Source organism: Poromitra crassiceps, assembly GCF_964638095.1.
Source record: "Poromitra crassiceps genome assembly, chromosome: 16".
In the NCBI taxonomy this organism is placed as follows: Eukaryota; Metazoa; Chordata; class Actinopteri; order Beryciformes; family Melamphaidae; genus Poromitra; species Poromitra crassiceps.
Genome location: NC_139645.1, coordinates 1,795,271 through 1,810,632, shown reverse-complemented (window position 1 = coordinate 1,810,632; position 15,362 = coordinate 1,795,271). Strand labels below are relative to the sequence as shown.

Genomic DNA, 15,362 nt, shown 5'->3' with positions numbered 1-15,362 from the left:
CAAGCGGCGGAGCAGCGGAGCAGTACAGAGCCGATTGTTCTGGGCAGGAGAGTGACTGTTGAGCCGGCCCAGGCTAGCTGCTCTGCATACCAGCCGGTAGAGGGGGACATCATCATCAGCGACGAGACCATCAGGAGAGCGGGGATCGTTTTGAACAGCCAGAGGGAAGTGAGCGACATCATCTGCAGAGCTGTTACAGTCGGGGGAGCGGCACTCGTGTCCCCGGGGGAGCGAGAGGGGTCAAGGCCGGAGGAGACGGCCCAACCAAGCCGCTACACAGCCCCCACGGCTGCACTGCAGAAAGCCGAGGTGGAGATCGACGCCGATGGTGTTCGCCCTGCTGTCCTCAACACGCCGCCCCCTGGGGGAGCGGGACGGGAGGACGAGCGAGTGCAAGAGGTGGAGCAGACAGACGAAGACAGGGCCATCTGGGAGGTCGACGGGCATGAGCGGAGACGCAGACAGATGGAGGATGCGGATATCGGTCCGGTGTATGCGTGGGTGGCGGCCGGACGCCGGCCCCCTGTGGAGGAGATTCACATGTTTTCCGGTGCCACGAAAGGACTGTGGAACATGTTTTCGGACCTGCAACTGGGTGGAGCTGGGGTTTTAGAGAGAAAGGGGCACGGGAAAAGCGGGACCCAGTGGGTGGTACCCGGTTGCCTGCGAGAATTGGCACTGAAGTGGATGCACGAGGGCCCATACGGTGATCGTGGGCCCGAAGAGACACTCAGTCTCATCCGTGGACATTTCTATTGGGGCAAACAAAAGGAGGACGTGCGGAGATACTGCAGGGAGTGTGAGGTCTGTGGGGCACAGAGGGGGAACCGAAAAGAGTTACACTGCAGAGGACTAACCCCACTGGGGGTTGAGCGGGACTAGTGTGCTTCAGGTGGGACAGAAGCTTTGGAAGGGGGGATGGAAATAGTGGTTGAAGTGAAGTGGGATAATGTGAGTAAGAAAAAAGGTTTAAATGAAGGTAATGGAAAAAGAATGATGTAAATGTTGGGGTTATTGTCGAACTGAAATGATATGTGGGTTGAATTTAAATGAATGGGGAAAGAGGAAAGAAATGATGTCAATGTGATGGGTATTGAGTTAAATGGAAAATGTGTGTAAAAAAAGAAAAGGGCTATTGGAATGGGAAAAGAGGAAGGAATGAAAAGAAATGCAAATGGTGGTGGTGGAACGAAAATTAAGAAGTAGTGAAATAATAAGAGACAAATTGGGGGAATACAAAATGTTGTGGGGTGGTGTGTTTTGGTACAGGGGGATATGTGTGGGTTGTGGGTGTTAACGTGGGCGTTAACAAATGTTGGGTGAGGAGTATGTAGCGTTTCGGGTAATCCAAGTATTACCTGTAATGTGATGTGCAACATAAGTGTCTGGATTGTAGCTAGGAACTAATGTGTGTGGGTGTGTTCCTAGGGGAAACGGGGTATATAGGACCAGCGGCCGGGGTGCCGGAGGGGAGTCAAGCTATGGAGCGAGCTGAGACCGGTTGTTGTGTGTAGAGCTAGCGGTGTGAAGCTAGCTGCTAGGAGCTAAAGAAGCCTGTGAATAAAGAACCTGTACCAACTACAACTCTCCGTTCTTTGGCGTATCCCGATACGTTACAATACATTCAACATTGTATGATAATATTCAGTATTGATAATAATATAACAATAATGTAGCCCAATCACATAGACGTGGTAGGAAAACAAAACAAAACAATTTACATGGAAGCTTCCTGAAACTCCAATTTTGTTTCCTGTCTAATGAGGGTTTCAAACTTCCATGATTGGAATTTGGAAACCCTCATTAGTGTTTTGCTTGCACCTGTGTTTATTCTGCCTTTTCGACACAAAATGGCCCCGTGAAAAGGGTCTATTGAGCCCAACAGAGAACAGACACAGCAGGAATGGAGAGTGGAGTGATCCTTTCACGTTGGCTGGAAACATTCAGCAGCAGCCTGTGACCGCTTGACCATATGCCCCATCTGACCCACTGCTGACCAGTGTTGGGGGTAACTCATTACAAAAGTAACATATTACATGTAATATATTACTTTTAGCAGTAACTCAGGAATATAACTTATTACTTATAGGATGTCAGTAATATTATACCAGTTACTTTGTCAAGTAACTCAAGTTACAAATTGAGTTACATTTAAATCAATTATTATTATTATTATTATTAAATCATTATTAAATCAAAGCACATATTTAAAAAAGATACAATCATTTACTAATCAAACTGTGTGTTTTTACGCAAATAACCACTATAGATGACAATAACAAAGGAAAAGAATAACATTTAGAATTTTGGATTGCTTACACTGACTTCAAGGCGGTTGACATTATTTTTCGGATGGTTCCGGGGCGGGGATGTCATTCTGCTGCTGCTGTTGTTTTGGTAAAAGTAATGCAAAAGTAGTGTAATAAGTAACGAGTTACTCTACACAGAAAGTAATATTGTAAAGTAACTTATTACTTTCAAATTAAAGTAACTAGTAATACGTAGTATATTACATTTTGAAAGTAACTTGCCCAACACTGCTGCTGACCATGTGACCCTGTTAATGATGCTCTCATTTTGGATGGGGCGGGGGGGGGTCTGTCAGACGCAAAGGGTTTAGTGCCATAATGCCCAGTCATGGACAACATGTCATAAATGAAAAATCACCACATGGTAATAACATAAATAAACATAAGGGTTTTTCCCAGAGTCTGTCTGAGGAGGAACTGTCTGTTTATAACCGTTACTGAACTGTTCCATATTCCCTGCAATCACACTATCAGCAGCAGAGCAAACAAAGCATTCAGTTTATTTTAAAATGAAAGGGAAGAACCAACTTGAGTTGATAGATGAATAAGGTACAGAAATTTAAGTGGATATTATCAGAAATTAGAATCATAGATCATTCTTATTATTATTGTTGTTATTATTATTATTATTATTACTATTATTATTATTATTAAGAAGAATATGATTATATGGTGGTGGTGGTGATGATGATAATGATGATTATCTCCAAACACTTCCATCTCTATGGTGTTAATGAGTTTTGATTGATCATACTTTATTTAAATGGTTTTGTTAAACCGTGATTTGGAATATGTCTATTTGAATCTAAAGTTGGAGTCATAGTCATCATTTTTAAGTCCCTGTCAAAATTGACCCATGTCGAATTTGGGAATTTTCTAACATTAAATGTATTGTGGATTCTGTTGAGATGTATATTGAAATATACAGTCATCTGGTCTCTAGGGGTAGCCTACTATTCTAGTGATTTATTGTATTTCTATAAACGGTTTTCACCAGCTGCAACCCCACAGCACTTCCTTTTTCTCAGCTTCTTCTTCTGTGTTTTATGGCGGTTGGCACTTTGGTTGGCATCCTTAAATGTTGGTGTAATAGTGGCGACGCCCCTCGAAGCTTACCCCTTTACCCCCCCTTATGGGCGGACCTGTCCACTACACAACACTGTATTATTTACATAGGCTACGTTACATATTTGCGGGAATGAGAGGGATCTCACACTTGTACTGATGTCCAGCATGACTGGTGACGAGGGAAACATGAGTTTGCAGCAGAGGGGCACTTAGCCTGGGTGGTGGCAGCCTGGAGGTTGGGGTGGCTGGCCTGGGTGTCTGTGCCCAGCGGGGTGGTGCTGCTGGCGGCGCTCTCCTCCTCTCCTCTCTCCGCTCCTCTTCTCCCCCTCTCCTCTCCTCTCCTCTCCCCCTCTCTCCTCTCCTCTCCCCTCTCCCCCTCTCCCCTCTCCTCTCCTCTCCCCCCCTCTCCCCTCTCCTCTCCCCTCTCCCCCTCCTCTCTCCCCTCTCTCCTCCTCTCCCCTCCCCCTCTCTCCTCTCCCCCTCTCTCCTCCTCTCCTCTCCCCCTCTCCTCTCCTCTCCCCCCCTCTCCCCTCTCCTCTCCCCCTCCTCTCTCCGCTCCTCTCTCCCCTCTCTCCTCCTCTCCCCTGCCCGCTCCTCTTCTCCCACTCTCCTCTCCCCCCCTCTCCTCTGGTCGCCTTTTATACACGTCCCAAACGGCGCCGGACAACGTGATTGGCTGGCTCAGATTTGAACAGATCTGAGCCAGCCGATTGGCTGTTATCCTGTGATGACGTAATGTCCTGTGGCCCATGACCGGATGGACCATATATGGAGTTCCTCCCCCCGACTGGCTTGTGCTGTCATAGCTGCTGACTGTTACTGCACTATGTACATGGACATTACTCTGCAGAAACTACAGTAACAAAATCACGAATTGCTCTGTTTTTGGAGCTCTGCATGTCTGTGTTTGTCTAGTTAACGTTAGCTAACGGCTAACATTCGCTAGTTAGCCAACCAACCAGCAGCTAACATTAGCTAGCTAGCTAGCTTACCGGAAGCGATATTTTTTTCGGATGATGGCGAAGGCATAACCCACCCCTGGCCCTCTCTGCCTCTGATTAGTGGCAGCGTTATAAACCATAGATATGACTATATTAAAAACATAAACACACTGGCGTCTTTCATGCAGGCTAGCAAGCGTAACTGCTGTATGTCTGTCTGACCCACTGAGTCTGACGGTCTGACCACAGACTGTAGAAAGAGATGTAATGCAGGATAGCCAAGCGAATGTGTTTGGATGGAAGTTTGACGCTAGGCCAATCAGAGGCAGAGAGGGGCGGGTTATGCCTTCGCATAGCCTTCGCCATCATCCGGAAAAAAATATCGCCTCCGGGACAACAACGCTTCCTACCCAGCGTGTGCACGTCTTTCCGACAGGGGTGGTTGTTATGGCAACTATCAACAACAACAACAACAACAACAACTACTACTAACTACTACAAGACATAAAGACCGAAATAGGCTACCTTGTTAATGTGTCTGTCGGAGACACGGCCTAACGTTAACATTTAATATGAGCCGAATATCAGCCTGCGCTCAGCAGGCAGTAGGCTAAACCGGATATTCAGGTGGATTGTGACGGTTCTTATTGTTGTCAAGTTAAAACTGTCTGACTTTTTCATTGCTGTGTGCTGGAAGTCTTTGCACCTTTCTTTATCATCAGAGATCCACCTGCAGAGTCTTGTTGATTACTCTCAAGCTTGGAAAGATAAATTGAAGGGCAAAGGGTTCATTAATACTGTAGAACCACCAGCAAAGGACCATGAATATGAAGAATATTGAATCAGCTGTTAAATAAGCAGTTTACACAAACTGAAAGCCTATAATGTGTGCTTGCTGTGAAGGACATTTTCTCTCTCATCATGACATTCTCAATCCTGCTTGTGGTGAAGGTTCCTGATTCTTCAGACAGTAGAAAAGCAATGAATCCCCTTTAGTTGTGTGGTCATTTTTGAATCACTATGGGGTTACACCAAGTACTCACATGGGCTACTGTATATATGCATCACTATGGGGTTTAACTTACACCAAGTACTCACATGGGCTACTGTATATATGCATCACTATGGGGTTACACCAAGTACTCACATGGGCTACTGTATATATGCATCACTATGGGGTTACACCAAGTACTCACATGGGCTACTGTATATATGCATCACTATGGGGTTTAATACACCAAGTACTCACATGGGCTACTGTATATATGCATCACTATGGGGTTTAACTTACACCAAGTACTCACATGGGCTACTGTATATATGCATCACTATGGGGTTTAATACACCAAGTACTCACATGGGCTACTGTATATATGCATCACTATGGGGTTTAACTTACACCAAGTACTCACATGGGCTACTGTATATATGCATCACTATGGGGTTACACCAAGTACTCACATGGGCTACTGTATATATGCATCACTATGGGGTTACACCAAGTACTCACATGGGCTACTGTATATATGCATCACTATGGGGTTTAACTTACACCAAGTACTCACATGGGCTACTGTATATATGCATCACTATGGGGTTACACCAAGTACTCACATGGGCTACTGTATATATGCATCACTATGGGGTTACACCAAGTACTCACATGGGCTACTGTATATATGCAAACGCAAACGCAACAAGTCCTGGGTTGGAAAGCGACGTTGAATAGCAGAAATATGATTAACACACCGTGAGTCATTTAAATGTAGTGGAGGTGAACAGTCTTAAAGGGATACACACACAAAGGCATGTCATGCGTAATTGAAACAAGAACACAAAGACAGCAGGTGCGTCTCCATGGTCACATCTCATTTGCTGAAGAACAAATATTGGGTTCCAATGAGAAGCAACAAGTGGATTCATGATTTACCAATGATTCATGTATTCAATTAGTGTCTCAGACGATGCTGCTGTCGCTGCACGTCTCCCTGGCCTCCTCTAATGGAAAGCAGGTCATTAAAGCCATGTAGAGTACAAACAGAGAGACAGGCGGAGGGGGGCTCAAACCATTAATTATACACAAAGTTCACAATGTGAGATAACACTTTCATTTTCTGTGTCATTATCTGTGTCACCCCCAGAGTCATGTCAGCACTCTGACGAGACAAGCAACCCTGCAATCAACGCCGTTCAACTCAAAATAAAAGAATATAACCACAATCTGCTGTGATACATGTCAGTTTATAGAAGAAGTTATAAACATATATATCCTAATTTTTTGGGGATGGATAATGTAAAGGGCATATAATAAAAGACATCAAGAAATCAGAAATGATCACATTTTCCTCTTTGTTAATGTCATTTTCATCTCCTACAAAATACACAATACTCAGACATTTATGGGATCATGTTTCTATCGCATTGACCCAAGAGTCAAATCAATTTCCTCCCATGTCCTGTTTCCCTGTCTCCCCAGTTCTCTCTCTCTCTCTCTCTCTCTCTCTCTGTCTGTGTGTGTGTCTCTCTCTCTGTCTCTCTCTCTCTCTGTGTGTTTGTCTCTCTCTCTCTCTCTGTCTCTCTCTCTGTCTGTGTGTGTGTCTCTCTCTCTGTCTCTCTCTCTCTCCCTCTCTCTCTCTACTCCCTCTCAAAGACAAGGAGAAGAGAGAGAAAGGGAAAAAGGGCACGAGGAAGTGAGGGGGCAGAAGCATCAAAGCATGACTCATCCTTCACAGCAACTTTGCCATGACAACAATCTCTGACCGCCTCCTTCTTACTGACTGAGCCTGCAGGCCGTGAGGGAGGAGAAGATAATGGCAATCGATACGGTGGCCATGATGCATCTCTGTCATTTCATCATCTTTGTTCGGGGACAGATGCAGCAGCTAGGAGCAGAGGTCCAGGTCTTATTAGGCCTGTGGGGAGTTCAGGCTTGATCCGTTTGTGGTGGTTGAAGTTCATTTCACTTCATGAACGCAGAAGAGCAACAAAGACAGGCAATACATGCTATCAAGAGAGAACAGATCTGGTACCTCCACCTCTCCACCTCTCCATCCTGATCCCAGATTACAAGCTCAGTCCTCATCTCTGGAATCTATAAAAGGTTATGTTGTGGCATACATTATTCATGGCATAAAGTATCACTCACAATGAATACACTCTGTTTCTGCCCTTATGATACTTATTGAATGCTATTCTACAATTCTACTTACTTTTACTATCCCATTGACCCTATTTTATTCTATTTTATTTTATTTTATTCTATTTTATTTTATTGCATTGCATTTTATTGTATTGACTGTTTTTTACGTTTAGGGAGATACTGTGTGATACTGTGTTATGCTATGTTGTGTTATGTGGATATTTCATGCCTGAGTGCGAGCAACTGCAACTTGTCCCAATTTCCCATTCATTAAAGTCTTTCTGATTCTGATTCTGATTCTGATTCTGATAGTCTATTTAGTTTGGGTCACAATACATTTTTGTGAGGAAGTCATAAATCATGAACTGTTATTCTAATGTCCATAAACTGTAATTTATATAGGCTAGTATCATGGTAGGATAAAGAGAATGCTGGATAGAGATTGTCTTCAGCATTTCAATTAAGAAAATGTGTGACAAGGACTGAAACCGTGATATTAATAATTAGTATAAGAAATCTACAATCTCATATCTATTTGTCTACCCCAGTGGACATCACTATTATCACTGAGTTTCTTCTGACCCCTACTGGTAACTTTCTAGTATGACACTTAATAGCAGATCTGACTTTTTTCAAGCAGCAGATGGTGCAATTGAATCAGCAATCAATACCGAAACTTGTGTGTTTGAACAGTGCTTCAGTGACATTTGCATGCTTTGGAGAAGCAGAGGTCTACACATGTAGACATGTAGGTCCAGAACTTTATACCTAGTTCAGTGTTTCATGTGTTTGAGGTGACACTGACTGTGGGACAAAACATATGGGTGATGATATCCTAGGGTTAGGGTTGCTACTTTCATATAATGTAGCAGAGAGGCATCGTTTTGGGCTGAAGTGGTTCTTGCTTCTTTAACCCATTGATACCTGATGCAGCATTTGTGTGTGTATCCCTTTAAGGCCGCGAACCGCGTGAACACAAATGAGGGATATACAATATAATGCTGCATCAGGTATCAATGGGTTAAACCCACAAAGAGCGTCTGATGAGCTGGCCGTCTCTCTCCGGCACTGCTGATGATAAATGTTATTTCCAGACTCAGAGCAGGGATTCCATTGGTTTCACTAGAGAATGTGTTATGAGGCAGACATAACTGACTATTTTTAACACAGCAGGAAGACAATTCAAAACTACAGTAGGCTACTATGCAGCTTTGGCTGCCATCTTAACAGAGGCAGCTGTTATCCATGTAAGAAGTCTGATGTTTAGGACAGGATGATCTTTTTACTGCGAGAGAAATAAGATGATTTCCAGCATCACCTCACATGTAAGCACTTCTCCTGATATTAGACTGAAGATGGATTTAGCTCCTTTGCCAAATCTGCATAGCAGAAGGATGAGATCAAACACACACTCATACAGTAGATATGCTGCTCTGTTTGTGCTGAAAGTTCACTGTTTTCAATTAGGACGGTTTACATAAGGCAGCTCGTTATGAGGCCGTGTGTCTGGAGGACACCTTTAGCTTTTCTTGCTTCGGTGTCCTCGTTATGAATGCGTCAACTCTCACTCTGTGCGGCTTCAATGCTGGAAAAGCCATTTAAAGATACACCGACAAACTGATTTTAGTCTGCAATGAAGTTGATAGACCCTTTTCACAGGGGCCATTTTGTGTCAAATTGGCAGGGTAAACACAGGTGCAACGTGCAAGCAACACACTAATGAGGGTTTCCAAATTCCAATCATGGAAGTTGGAAACCCTCATTAGTGTTTTGCTTGCACCTGTGTTTACCCTGCCTTTTTGACACAAAACGGCCCTGTGAAAAGGGTGTATTGTACCATTATTACATCAAGAAGAACAACTTGAACCACAGACTTACAGTAAATTGCCAATCCAGCAACACATGCAGTATATAGATAAGAACAACTTCATTGTTATCTATATACTGTTGTAATTCAAGTGTTGCTGGGATCATTTATTTTGACCTCTTTAGACTTCTCTGTGCTCATTGGAAGGAGGTGAAGTTGTACCAGAAAGCTCGACCCTGCTTCTTATATTGCCAAAAAAAGAAATAAAAACAAAAGTGATTTGAAATTAAAATAGATGAGTTCAACCGATTATGCTTGATGTTTTTATTTATCTATGATGATGATGATGAGGATGATGATAATGGTGGTGGTGATTTAAACAAAATACCTTTATTTATACAGGGGGAGTTTCACTGAGATCAAAGCTCTCTTTTTCAGGAGCGCCCTGTTCACATTCACACACACATTCACACCTGGAAGCTGACCAGTACAACCACAGTCTGATCTGTTGGCCACTGAGCAGCTCCACTGGAGCGGTTGGGGTTGAGGGCCTTGCTCAAGGGCACCTCAGTGGTGGTAATGAGGGAGGGGCAAGCGCTGCCTTTTCACTTTCCCCCATCCAGATTTATCCTGCCGGCCCCGGGGATTGAACCGACGACCTTCCGGTCACAAGCTCGCTTCTCTAACCTTTAGGCCACCACTGCCCACTGATAGTGGTTTCTGTGGTGACAGTATTAGTGAAAGTATTGCTGTATTGCTGGTGACAGTAGTTTTAAGTGGTCATACATGGGTGATGTCAGAGCTCTCCTTCCTTCCTTCTTTTCCTCTCTCTCGTTATCTGTCTACCTGTGTTTGCTGAGAGGTGATGTCATACACAGCGTCAGGTCCACCATAGCTGTCCAATGACTCACAGGACCACTTAGTCACACTGTGACAACATGCCTGTTTAAGAACAAAGGCTCTGTGTGAAGGGGAGAGGAGGGTGGCAGGTGTGTGTGTGTGTGTGTGTGTGTGTGTGTGTGTGTGTGTACTTTTCACACAGTACTGACACAAACTACACCACAGACCTGCATGTGATAAGATTTTGTCCCAGGATCCCCCATCTGATAAGATTTTTGCTTTTAGATGTTTCATTAAAGAAACTGTTAGAAACTCGTGACCAAAATAGTCACGGGCCTACAAACTGTTATTGTAAGGATGGAATTATAGTGTGTGTGTGTGGGGGGGAATAATCACCTTTCATTGCTGGGGACCCCTGGAACCCCATCAAGGACCCCTGGGGGTCCCCAAACCCCACATGGAGAATCACTGCTGGGCAAAAAAAACCTCTCAGGTAATGAAGTAACTATCAAAGGCAAAAGATATGACATCATTGTTACATCACAGAAGCTGTTTACTGTTGAGTAAACAGCACCAAGGTGACTTACCATGCCCTCACATAACACTATAGTGGATGTGTCAGCACACAGTCTACACACCTGAGGGAGAGACAAGAGAAGGCATCACACAGGTTCTCATGCGTGCGTAGACTCCTCGTTGCGTCACCCCGCGGCGTCTCCGTCCTCGTTACGTCCCCCCGCCGGTCATGTCGGGACAAGCTGACTCTGACATTGGAGCCGGTCCAGTCCGGTTCTGCGCTGGGCCGGGCCCAACCCCAACCTCCTCACCCAACAACAGCCACTTTACCATCACATCTAATCCCACTGCTGATGTTAAAAGTGCTGAGGAGACCAGAATCAGCATCATACTCAGTTACTGATGATGGCTTTAGGTACCATTTCAGTATTACGCCCATTGAGCTGCTTGCTGTGTGCAGTAGGCCTATATTAGCCTACCAGGCTTTGCTGTGTAGCCTACTGAGTGTTTCCCAGACTTTTTACACATCAAGAACCCTTAAACTGACACAAATTAGACCACACACTTGATACGATTTTGTCCCATAGGTTCCCCCAATCTATTAAGATTTTTGCTTTTAGATGTTTTTTTCAAATATAAATCATATTATTTATATTTTATATTATAAAAACTGGATGAAACCCATGACCAAAATAATCATACATTATGTCATTGTGTTACTTGTATAGTGAAAATAAATTATTCCCCTTTTTGCTGGGGACCCCCTGGAAGCCCCCCAAGGACCCCATGGCGGGCCCCATTTTGAGAAGCACTGCTGTGTGCCGTTCAGTCCAGCTTTTCCCACTGTTGTAATAAGCAGGGCTGAGCCAGCCTGCAAGCTACTAAGAAGAGTTCAGACGAGCCACAAATCTCCCCCGTAAAGCTCCCACTTCATTGACTGCCAGAGGGATTCCCCCGACGCTAAACATGTCCTCCTCCTACGGACGTTACTGTGGACATCAAGCTGTTCAGATATCGCCTGTGGATCCAAACCCACACACACGCCGGCCTTGTTGTTCACCAAGGCATGATGTGTAGGTTTGGAGGGGCTGTCTGTGAGAGAGCAACTGTAGGGTTTCTCCTTTGAAACAAACAGCCTCTCCTGGTGTGACATCAAGCTGAGGTTCTCTCTCACTCTATTCTCACAGTGTGGAAACACTTGAGTCACTCCACTTCACTTCCCCCCCGGCTACAGTTTGCCAGCTTTTCTTTCTAACAGCAGCGAGCTTCACCGCAGCTCTCTGGCAGAGGAAACCCAGAGGGATGGAGTCATACATTACATCATCACTCAGGCATGAGCAAACAATCTGAAAAACTGGATCTGATTAAAGGACGCATACACACACACACAAATACACACACACGAATACACACACGCGTGTGTGTGTGTGTAAGAGAACTGCCGAAACTAAAAGGTCTCCTTACCAGACCGGAGATGGGTCCACACCCAACCTTACATCTGCAGCTCCAGTATATGATTTTAACTCACCACCTCACGAACAAGTTACAAGTTATTTTTGGCGTATCCCTGCTACAGCTGCATTACCACATTAGAAGAATACATCTGAAATGTCCCCAACTAATCAACAATAAAATAATAAAAACAATATAAAAAAATATATATAAATATAAAATATAAATCTAATATAAAATATAAATCTATATTATATATATATATATATATATATATATATATATATATATATATATATATATATATATATATATATATATGTATATATATATATATATATATAAATAAATAAAACAATATAAAAGAATAAAAACAGTCACATGGGCTGAGTATGTAAAAACATTTATTATGTCTTTAAATTCAACAGTGCCTTTTCCCAGTCTTGTGGTCTTACAATAGTACGCTATTCCCTCTTCTTGAGCCGAGACCTGGATTTTCTTTTAAGGTACAAAAAAAAAAAAAAAAAAAAAAACATCTCAACAGTGAGTTACTTAAATTTGAAGTGATACACACATAGAAGTGTATGTGCGCGTATATGTGTATTTTAAATCTGAGATGGCAGTTTATAATCATTATTATACATACTAATCATGGATCACAGAATATCAACAGGCTCAAGCAAAGAAGCGGTCGGTCCACTTTTGCGGACGATCCACCGGCAAAGCACAGCGATGTAAAAAAACAAACAGAATAGTTCAAGAGGGAATGAGAGAGAAAACATGGTCGTAGAAGCACAGACAATAAAACCCAAAGCACTGAACTCAGCCATACAAGGAATGTGAGGTTAGGAGGAAATAACGTTTTTGGTCGACAGAAACATGATCACAAGTGGTGATTTCATGCCAACACATTGTTCCTATTAAAGACATTAACAGTATATACAAGTTTCAAGTAGCTCCTGAACGAGTCCTGGTGTGCCCATCTCAAGCTAGTGTGCCCAAGGAAGTTCACACAGCATGCCGTCACCAGAGACATGTAAGATAGAGAGAGACACCCCAACTTAGCCCCCCAAGCCTTTCTGGAAGAAGACCTTTCTGTAAGAAAGCCACGCCCGAACTCATTTGATTGGTCGCCACAACTGCTTCTTCCTGAAAACGTGTGGTAAGTTAAAAAAAAGTTTAGGGTTATAGGGTGTGAAAACAGTACAGTTCAGGGTGTGCTCCTTCCTATGGCTTAATGAGTAAGGTGCTTGCCTTCCAATCTGAGGACTGGGGTTCGACTCCCGGTCAAACGACATTTTTTTTAAATAAAACATTAGGTTTAGACATTAGGTTTAGGCAAGTACAACACTTTGCTTAGGGTTAGGGTGTGGTTATGGTCGTGGTTAGATAAGAAAACACCAACGCTAATCTTAACATCTTTTTTACTCGCCACACGTTTTCAGGAAGCAGCCGCTCCGGCGACCAATCAAATGAGTTCGGGGGGCGTGGCTTTGTCACAGAAAGGTCTTCTTCCAGAAAGGCTTGGGGCTTTGCCCATGTGCGTATCGGTGCCACAGAAGTCTCGCCACTGCCACTGCCCACGCCCACTTAAGACTGGTCAGCCAGCCAATGAACTTCCATACGATTGACAGACAGCCAATCACAAGCGGATGACCGCGCCCATTTAGGGGAGCAGAAGAGTACAATTTCTTATTATGGGCGGAGCCTGGAGTGGGGTGTCTCCATCTATTCAAAGGTCTCTGCCGTCACCTCTTACATAAATGAATGACACGTAACAGCAAAGACCCTGCTGAGGGTGATGTGACTGTGCTGAGGGTGATGTGACTGTGACCCTGCTGAGGGTGATGTGACTGTGCTGAAGGTGATGTGACTGTGTAGGAGTGTGTGACTGTACGAGTGAGTGTGGGACAGACTCCTGTAGTTACTCTTTCTATAGCTCATAAAATCACTCATCGCACGCAGTCGCAACCTGAGAAGCAAGTTGGGGAAGCTTCACGCAAAAATACATCTGCGTTGTGCCAACTCTTCTTCACATCTCACCTAACTGCTTGTTTTTTTTAACAGTCTGCTATAAACTACAAATCCCACAAGGAACTGCTTGTTTTTTTTAACAGTCTGCTATAAACTACGAATCCCACAAGCGGGGAAGGGGGGGGGGGGGGGGGGGGTGTAATAGCATGGCGCTAGCAAAACATATCGACTCCCCCACCTTCCCCAGATCCTCGCGGTGAGCAAACGACTATAGCTGATCCAACACCTACTCTATCAGAAGTCCAGTATGGAGACGTTAAGCGCTGCACGTGTTAGTCTTTGGCATGGTTAAGCGTCGGAGGAGCCCGTTTGGGTCGGGCAAAACATTTACACCATTTTGTAAGACAGCAGACTCGGGTCAAAATGCTTCTACAGTCTCTAGAGCGGGTCGCTAGCATGTATGGTACCATCTTATGGTACATTAACAATCACCACTTTTACTTGGTCCAAAATCATAACAAAAATCGAGTTACAGTTCCCCCGTTAAGGGGCAGAAATGAACAGTAATAACCAATATCAGAATGTGAACCGTATCAAAACATGAGCTTCAGGTTGAACCAGAGATATATACCTATATATAAAAAAAGACATATAAAACTTTCATGCACTTTATATAAGGGGGTTAAGTCAACTTTATGGATGTGTCTATATCAGGGTCCAAAATTAGCACCAGCCACCAGCCAGATACTGGTAAAAAAGATTTGAACATTCACTAGCCATTTGGCATGTGGGCAAAAAAGTTAATTTTGGACTCTGGGGGCTATATTATTAAGACAAACTGCGTCTTCTCTCAAACTTGACCACTGCATGAAGCTAGCATTCGCTAAGCAACGCCATGCACGCACCAACCCGTTACACATACACCAGCTGACCAGTCTGCTGGTCTAGCTAGCTAGGCCAACGTTCAGCTAGCTTTACAAGGCAAAATCCATTCAGCGCGCCCTGCAAAGCAAAGCACCCAGCCTCTGAGCTAGCCAACACTAGCTTCCACAGGTGACATGCAGAAGAGCTCGGTAACAGCAGAGCTAAGAATCATCACTGTACCATGCTGCTGCTTACATGGTAACAGGCAGCATCTTGTGGTGTCTAACAGCTGAGGACCATCCTCTATAGGTCACTAGTATGTTGGGCTACTATGACAGACTGGACTGACCACTCGCTCCACACCCCTTTCTCATGTCCAGACAGACGCAAGCATGGAGCTCTGAGACATCCCTAACTGACACCTGGAGCTCTACTGGTTAGTGAAGAGGGAT

The 15,362-nt window shown here is 44.0% G+C and overlaps 1 protein-coding gene across 1 annotated transcript in view; it reads right to left on the bottom strand.

The window, feature by feature from the left end:
* Window positions 1-12,505: 12,505 nt before the first annotated feature.
* The window catches only part of tmod2 (tropomodulin 2), a 43,806-nt gene continuing 40,949 nt past the window's right edge, over window positions 12,506-15,362 (bottom strand). The window contains exon 10 of the mRNA XM_083652614.1: window positions 12,506-15,362. This exon is cut by the window's right edge and continues 515 nt beyond it. The gene's annotated coding sequence lies outside the window, so the exon portion shown is untranslated.